Source organism: Erithacus rubecula, assembly GCF_903797595.1.
Source record: "Erithacus rubecula genome assembly, chromosome: 3".
NCBI lineage: Eukaryota > Metazoa > Chordata > Aves > Passeriformes > Muscicapidae > Erithacus > Erithacus rubecula.
In genome coordinates this window covers 133,469,822-133,479,248 of record NC_136689.1, presented here as the reverse complement: position 1 = coordinate 133,479,248, position 9,427 = coordinate 133,469,822, and the positions used below count along the sequence as shown (strand labels likewise).

Here is a 9,427-nt window from a genome sequence, read left to right as displayed (position 1 = left end):
CTAAACCACTTCACACTTCCCTTTGCCCACTTTTCTATCAAAATCACTCCCTACATCCAGACAAGCTAGTAAATATCCTTAAATATCTGTTTCATATCCTTACTCCTCCAAGTGCCCAAATAAAATAGCTTCTCTGAGAAAAGTACACTAAACCTGGAGGGTTATGGGACAGACATATTTGCTGTCTTTCAATGCTATCTGTTCTTTTACTTTGGCACTTCCACCCTGATCTGTTCATGATCTATAATGAAACCTCTCTTACTGTGTGGGCCTTGGTGGTTTATTTGATTTGGAGCAGTACAGGCTGAATGCTGGCAAGAAATTAAAATATGAATGTAGGTAAAATACCACTGCATTTTTGTCCGTTTTAGAGAATCTCTCAGCTCACTAAAATATTTTGAACATCTACAAGAGAATTTAGTTTTTTGCTTAAAATTCTTCAAAATAAAAAAAAAATTGGTGTCAGCAAAAGAATATTAAAATATAGTTAAGGTTTTGACAGAAAGCAACAAAAGCATGGAAATGTCCAATTAAGGCAGAAATGCACCATATGGACTTGGATGTGCTAAGCAGTAAACAAGATGTTATAGTGACACCCTGCTGTGGTTAGGTGTGGAACACATATGTCCCATTTAGGGTTTACCTACAGATGTTCTTACTTTGTAGCTCTGTTTGTTCTACCAGATATGAAAGAATTGAGGAAGGTGGGTGAGATTGTTTTTTTCTTCCTTGGTGCCTTTATTTTCATATTTGAATTTATAAATACTATTGAACTTACTCATATGAAATCTCACAGTGCTAGGAGCTCTTGCTTGCACTCTTGTTCACAGAGATGTATTTGCAATTTGATTATTCACTAGTCCTGGAATTTCTGCTAATTGATGTTTGAAACAGCAAAGACTGACACAATTCACTCTCAACCCACACGTTTTCTCACTTTTACCCTTCTGATTCTTTTTCCCATCCTACCACCATGGAGTGAGGGAGCAGCTGTGTGGGGCTGATTGCTTGCTGGTTAAAACATGACAGGCCTTTTTGGCATCCACTGTGGAGCTTTCAATTAACTATCTCCTGTACTTGGGGCTTCCCTGCCTCACTGAGTTGGAGACCAGTGCTGGTTACTGTCAGCTTTTTGTTTTCCCTGCTTTCTGTAGAGGTGATGAACAGCCCCCTCTGCTGTGCCTGGGATAACACCTGGTGACACACCTGGGCTGGATGGTGGCCAGGACATCACTGCTCTTTCTGTCCTCCTGCACTGGACAGACTGAAAGTGCAGTGGGAACTTGAGACAATGTGGATGTGTCCATGCAGGAGCAGACACTCCGAAGCAGCTTGGCAGTGGATAAGCCCGTGTCAGAGCAGATGCATCTCAACATGCCTGTGGCCATGGTTATGTCTGTGCCACAACAGCAGCACCTCTGAAGGGTCTGTGGCCCAGTCCACACTGGAGAAGGTTCCCCTCAAAGCTGCTCTGAGTCCATGCTGCAGCAGGTCCACCTTGAAGTATCAGTGGTTGTTCACGAGGTATTGAGATGCAATTATTAAAATTATTAGAGAGATGCCTTTGCCCAAATTAAGGTATAAAGAGGACCATATGCCAAAATAAAAAGTACAGAATTTTATTTAAGAATAAATATGAGGTAGAGAGAGATAAAGAGCTAGTGAGAGAGTGACTGATAAACAGAATAAGTAGGAAAAATATCACTATTCTATAGATTCCAGCAGCATCCTATTGATCCTCATCTTCTCAGGGTTGCATTCTTGTCAAGGTGTTGTTTACAGAGGGTATCCACCAAATGGTGAGGAGGAAGAAGTGCAAAACACCTGGTCCATTAGGTTTATATTATGCTCAGGCTCAGGTGGGAATGGCCAGGTACGTCTGCTGAGGTGGGGAGTTTCACACTGACTGATTTAATGTTGTGGATCATGGGACACTTCAGGAGTCTTGACACCCTCCAAGATGGTGCAGCTGTCTCTCACCAGAGTTTAGAGGGGAGCTTCCACAGCTGAATCATTATGTAAGGAAGGACGTTGGCATGATAGAGACTCGTCCCACCTCATGGGATTTTATTTTAAGTACCTCTTGTCTGCCATTTTTTTTATCTGGAAACCCAGTTTGAGCCTCAGATGTGCACACCCTTCTGCACCACTCTGTACATCACTAGCAGAGCACCCAGCCCATTATTTGAGCCATTAGCACCACCAGTCCAGTCTCTTACAGCACCTGGTAGAATGTTTGAGTCATTGATCACTAGCAGTCCAGGCTCCCACACGAGGCCACACTGCAGCACCTCAAAGTGTGTGGTCATAGATGAGCCCATGGCACCCTGACTGCTGCCACAAAGCCAAGCTGGAGCAGGCTCACACCTGGAGGGACTGCAGCCATTGGTGAGGCTTATACCCAGCTGGAGCTCTAAAGGCCTCCTGGCCAAGGAGAAGGCCATGCGGGAAGAGATGTGTCCCAAAGTGACTGTGAACAAACCTGTGCTGCAGCAGTTATAGCCCTGAGAGACTGGGGCTCGTAGGGAAGGCTCCACTAGAAACAGGTACAGTCCTAAGGGGTGCACTGAGCCAGAGCAGGAGCAAGGGGAAGAGTTCATTGCAATGGTAAACACTGTGGTCTGGTCCACAGGGACCATGGGTTGAAGCTGTAATGGAAATTCAATGGGAATTACTGTAACAGGAGTCACATGAACCAATGAAAGAGAAGACTTACAAGACTTACAAGTGCAGCAGGGACTTAACCTGAGCTGGTTTTAGTGCCAAATAATTCCACTCAACAGACCACTTCTGCTGTTCTGGGTGATGACCATAACAGATGGAACTCAAAGTCATGGACTGAATTAACTCAGTGGATAATTTATGGGCATTTTTTGCTTAGTCCATAGACTAAAGGAGTGATGTTCTGTATTATAACAAGGCTTGTGAAGGGGGTGGTTGTTAAGTAGATTATTTTGGATAGTGTGGGACCTGAACATATTGTAAATGGTATGGAAGAAGGAGTGAAAAATGTATTGTTTTTGGCTGGGATAGAGTTAGTTTTCTTCATAGTAGCTAATATGGGCTATGTTTTTGGATTTGTGCTCAAAACTGTGCTAATATCACAAGGTTGTTTTTTTTATTGCTGAGCAGTGCTTACACAGAGTCAAGGCCTTCTCTGCTTCTCACCCCACCCCACCAGTGCAGAGACTGGGGGTATTTGGGAAGTTGGGAGAGAACATTGTCAGGACAGCTGACCCCAACTGACCCAAGGGATATTCTACACCATTATGGTCTCATGCTCATCATATGAAGGTGGGGGAAGAAGGAGGCAAGAGGGGGAGGTTTGAGTGATGACATTTATCTTCCCACATCATTATTGTGTGATGGAGCCTTGCTCATCTTGGGGCAGAAGAACACCTGCCTGCCTATTGGAAGTGGTGAATGAATTCCTTCTTCTGCTTTGCTTGCTTGCACAGTTTTCCCTTGATCTATTAAACTGTCTTTATCTCAAGCCATGAGTTTTCTCATTTTTGCTCTTCTGATTATCTTCCCCATCCCTATGTGGGGAGAGTGAGTGACTACTACCCACACTTATAAAGGATAGATGATCAAATAAATAAAATGCCATGACCTGCAAGGTTTGCCTGATTCTGTGGAAATGTAATTCTGATGTTAGAGCTGCTATGTTAGTTTCAAGCAGTGAAGGAAATAAAGGGCTCTCTCCAGGTACATTAACTAAACTCCTACTATAGGGACACCATATGCCCCTTTGTAAGACCATGAGAAATCAGGACTAGGCTGACAAACACTTCCTTGGCACATCTTTTTTGTGCCTGTAACTACCCTCTCCTATGCTTTTTTATGGATAAGTATATGACAAGTCTTAGAAACAAATAATGAACTACCCTGTATCTGCCCTGTTTCTCACCCAGACTAGCCTCTTTTATTCAGAAGGAAGGACAACTACCAGGAGCATGATATGGCAAAGACATCTAGGATTATACATGTATAGATGCTGGTTACAAAAAGACCTTTCTAATTTTTGTCAAATTTTAACACAGAGGGTAGTCAGAGTGATAATTGGAGTTCTATGAGTAGCTGGATGTGTAAGCACAAGCAAGCCAGGATATCTGTAAATTATCATTAATGTATGAAAGAAACAGTTTTAGTTTTTTTACAAAGCTGTCTGCTATTGTGTTTAGAAAGGTATTTAAATAAAAATATTTTTTTAATAGTTAAATCATTGAAAGAACATTTGAATGCACAATTTTCCTCATGAGGAAAATGACAAGTCTCCCAATAATTTCTGTAGTTTTAGGATTTCACCCCAGGTTTCCATTTTTGTGCTGCTAATAACTGGGCAATTACCTGGGCCAAATAGAATGGCCTGTACAGGTCTCTCCTACAATCACTGAAATGGTATTGCTCTTTCCCTACTTGTCCAAGGAGAGTGGAGATCCTTGCACAAGGCATGCTATGTGTCTGCCCATGCAATGATTTCTGTGATGGCTTTGTAGCTATCTAGCTCTAAGTAATTTTTTTCTTTGCTTCAATCTGACTTTGCCAGTTTGGTGTCTTTATGACATAAATATGCACAGTAAAATGGCAATTGATATTGGCAATGAATTTGTTATTATGAAGCAGCACCTTCCCTTAGCAGAGAAATGGTCTTAATTAAAGGAATATTTAAACTGACTGTAGATTGAGCTTTAGGCCAGCTGTAGGGATGAGAAGAGGGAGAGGGTGAGTGAGTTCTCACTGGGGATCTAAGGAACAGTGATGAGTAAAAAATCCAAAAATAGTGGCATATTCTTATCTACCCTCCTTCAGATTCCACCTCTTGCCCTTCACCAAAAAAGTGAATTTTCTTTGGCAGAAAATTTTTTCAGCTCCATTTTCAGTTTAAGAAATCTCCCAGAGTGGTAGTCATATATTGGACATCCAATGACTCCTTAGGATCCTACTTGAGGCAGACAGGACTTTCAGCTTTGTTTTAATCAGGTAATCTAATGCTTTATCCTCCACTGCTATTCCTTCCCCCCCCCCCCCCCCCAAGTTATCAAAAGTTTTCTAGGCCTCTTCCTTCTGTGAGATCCTAGTTCTTTTCAATGCTTAAGGTTTGCCCTCCTCCCAGGATCAAATAGGCTGGCATCTTTCAGAAGCACTAAAGCTATTTAAAACATATTAAAAAAAAAAACAAAAAAAAACCCCAAAAAAACTATAAAAACAAAAAAAAAACCCACAAAACAATCCAAACAACAACAAAAAACCTTAAATTGGAACCAGAAATTATTGTGGGACATGGGAAAGAGGGGGAGAAACCCTTGGTGGCTTAAAATTATTTTCATGAACACCAGAAATATAAAGGAAAGGCTTGAGCATGAGAGAATTTTCTATGTGCTGCATGTTGCAATCACAGGAGGACAATAACTCAGGCCCTCTCACTCAATTCCAATCTTTTACAGTCAGCCATTGTAAAGCATTTTGTGCCCTGATTGCTCAGCAGCTGCTGAGCCCTGAACTTCCTGAAGCTCAGAACAGCTGATCCCAATGAATAAGTAACCAGTCTGCTATAGGCTCACGGCACCTGACCTACTTCTCAGAACTTTTCCCAAAGGTGTCACATACCAGTACATAATTCCCCCAACAATCAAACCATGCAGTGCTTTTTATACCATTTCATATGCCAAAACTCCCTTTCAAGAACCTTCTTTCCCAAAGATCATTTGTATGTTGACTCATACATCATGTAATAATTTTTGTCCATAATTGCTCCCAGTTGTGAAGCTCTCAAATATACTGAAAAATCAAGGAATTTGTGCAAAACTGAAGATCAATATGCAGCTTTGCTTTTAGGATTTCTGTGACTACTCTTTGAAAGTGTTTGGAGTTATTTTTTCCCACTTCCCTATTCCAGCTTGGACTAGAATTTTAGCCTAGAGTGATAGAAGCAATGGCCTTTTGCCCAAGTTCCTGGAGACTGATATATCATTTTTTACTTTGCCACAGATTTCCTGGCTGATCCTAGGGTATTCACTTATTCACTAAATAATGGGATATGGAGCTTTTAAACCCAATGCTGAAATGTCTAAATTTTAGGCTCCTGTTCCTTAGATTAAGCTTTAAAACCTGGAGATGGAAATATAACTACACACTGCACAAAGAAAATTAAATGTGTGAGTAAAAATATTAAAGATGTCTTGACAGTAAAAAGGTGAAGGATCGAGTTGAAGTGATCAGGAGATTATCCCTAGAGGGTTAATGCTGAACATAAGATTGTCTGTGGAATACCAGCCTTCTTTGTTTCTTCTGCAGGCATTTTGATTGCATAATTCTCTTACAAAAGTAAATGCCTACAATTACTCTTTGAAAAATTGGCTCTTACTTTAAAGACTTCCATGCCTCTGGTGCTTGTCTTTATGTAACAACAGGTTGGTGCATTCATGTGAAGAGGAATTTTAATTCACTCCTCAGTTTAGTTAGGCTAAAACTTCTCTCTATATTCAGTCTCTAAGACAGTTACCCAACATATGTGAGTTTTTGTACCCTAGTTAGTGCTATTCCATGACTGGTAAAATATTCCCAGTCTTGAAAGGAGAAGCTGGAAAGAAGAGCTACCTTTTCATAGGTGAATGCAGGCATCATTCTCTCTTTTGGAGATGGCTGGATTCTATTTGGGTTTTTCTTTTGTCATTGTTGTATTTTCACTCCCTGAATCTCTTATTCTTCTCCAAATGGAAGGAAACCAAAGCTCTGTGTTATGCAACTCCCAGAGTCAGGGGGTCCTCTTTGCAGCTAAGCTTCTGCATATTACTCTAATCAATTAATTAAAACAGCCATAAACACTGCACAACAAGTTACCTATAGTACTTTGAATGAGAAAAATAATAGAAGGCTCTGCAATTTCCACATAAAATCCCATCAAGATTCCCAACCTCTCTTTTTTAGGCTAGGATATTGGTGGAAATACTCAACATCTTGGATGTAAATTTAAAATTTCAAAAATTTCATGAGGAAGAATTCACAGAAACAATGTGTTGATCACAGTAGTTAGAGCTGAAATTCAATTTTCTTTGTAATGTGCTTTGATAGCACCTTGTACAAAAGCATATTAGTTTTGGTCAGAAATTTGTATTTTTGGTTTAATATAAAGCCAATGGTCTGATCTGTTGTTTAGATTGATAAATAGATAATTTAATTGAAAACATCTAGTTATTTCAACATCAATGTTAGTCTTACTGAAACATTCAAAGCTTTGAAACCTCATCTCATTTTCTTGTGAACTGTTATTTGTTTGATGGATCTCTAGTGAACATAAAAATCAAGCCAAGTTTGAAGTCTTTGACATAAATCAATGTACATGGCTGACTAAAAAGATGAAGGGATAGCTTGGTCTGGCAAAAACATTTGTGTAAGTGCTCCAATTTAACTTAATCCTAAAGGGACTTAAACACTTTTTATTCATTGGGTAGATGATTAAATGCTTTGAGGAATCCAAACCAGAGGTCCACTGACAGCACCGGATACCCACACAACAGAATCTGGAATGAAATGTTGAACTCTGGCAGAAACACATAAAGAGAAAGGAGGTACTAGGAGCTAAAAACACCCCAAACCATAATGAAGGGCTAGATGACAAATAGTCTAAAAATATTCCTCCCTAATATATAATAGAATTAAATTTTGAAAGAAAAATTGAGAGAAAAGAATAACAGAACTAATATATACTCATCCAGAGTCCTCAGATATTTAAAGCATGAAATTAATTTTCTTTCAAATGTTGTGCTAATGAGAGAGTTTTGAAATACTGCTCTTTGGCATAATGTCTGTTTACTTTTCACTTTCATGAGCAAATCTGTGAACAATAATGCTAAGCTACAAAGTTAAGATAAAACAAAGAAAATCATAACAGGAGGTAAATGGAATTGAAAACTAGATTCAGTGCTTTGCAAGAAAAATTCAATAATTAGGATAATGGACATTATCAAGAAGGATTTATAACTTGCCATTGTATTCATTAAAATAGGAGCAGGTGTGCACTGCATCTGTATAAGAACATCCTAGATTAGAAGAAAGGAGATTCTAATTTATGCCTGCTTTGGTGAAAATGGTGAAAGATCATTTTTACAATGAAGTGAGTAAAATAATGGGCTTCAGCTTACTGCATTTCATTTCCTGTTCTGTGCACAAATTTCCTGTGTGTCTTGGAACTCTGTTTCTCAGTTCCCCTCTAGGAAAAAGAAAACCAGTATTCCTTACTTTATGGGAACTTGTGTGAGTGTAAATATTGTCAGTCTCTCTAGTAGTAGTAGTCTGTCTATAAGGAGTCTGACTAGTTAAAATTGCTTTAAGCAAGGTTAGATGAAGAGGTTCATGTCCCTAGATATGAACTTGCTCCTACTGCCTATATCAGGTTGATCAGCCCTGAAAAGTTGCATTTTTGATAATGTTTCGATTTCAGTGTTCAGACTCAATACAGAATTGACTTTAAGCAGATAGAGTTTTCTTTTAGCAGTCTGGAGAGCTCAGGTATGAGCTATGGATGTCTGTATTATAACAATCTGCAGACACCACTGATGGCACAAAAGGCTGGTCAATGGGCACTTATCTTAGAAAACAATGCAAACACTTCCAAGTCTAAAATGGAATCAATCATCTGGAGCTCTGACCTCATCCAAAACAAATAAAAAGCATCCCAAGGCAGGTCAGGTGTTAGGTACCTGTGTGAAAGCTTATCTTAAATAATACTGTTTACAAAAGGCAGCCAAGGAGTGTAAACTAATTCTCACCAATACCCAGCACAGGTCCCTTGATACCCTTGATTCATTTTTCTTCTCTGAAAGAATGATTCTGTTGGCAATGGTCAAATGGTTAGAGTGTGGAGGTCTTGAAACAGTCTTGGGTTTGTATATGTGCACATTTCGTGCTGGAAATACATCTCTATGGTTTACTTTGGATTAGGTTTGTATGTTTTCATCTGAACTTTTGGCAGCTGGGGACTGACATGCTGGACTCAGCTGTTCTTAGTCTGTCCTGAGAAAGCTAAATGAACTGGTAAAGTCACCCAACACACAATAAGATGGAATTTTAGAATACTGTCTGTCCTTCTGCTTTCATTCTTTTATTCTTCTAAAATCTGGTTGGAAACAAAAGAGTAGTCCCTAGTCCCATTAGCAAGTTCTAAGTATGCTCATAACCTTTCTTCCAGTTTCTGAGTTAATCCTGCAGATGTTTTTCGGGCACATGAAGGACAGGAAGGCAATTGGGAGCAGTCAGCATAGATTTAAAAAGAGGAAGTAATGCTTGATCAACCTGAAATGTGAAATGGCTGGCTTGGTGAATGATGAGGGAACTGTGAATATTATCTGCCTTGACTTCAGCTAGGATTTTGGCTAATGTCCTTGCAGAGAAAGAAGGTGATGAATTATGGGCTGGGTGGGCAGAC

General features: G+C 39.6%; 1 long non-coding RNA gene across 1 annotated transcript; it reads left to right on the top strand.

The window, feature by feature from the left end:
* Positions 1-4,892: 4,892 nt before the first annotated feature.
* Positions 4,893-8,095, top strand: LOC306799624. The gene is made up of 3 exons (XR_013773644.1): positions 4,893-4,983; positions 7,455-7,571; positions 8,009-8,095. It is a non-coding gene; the product is annotated as an uncharacterized lncRNA (long non-coding RNA).
* The last annotated feature ends 1,332 nt before the right edge of the window (positions 8,096-9,427 follow it).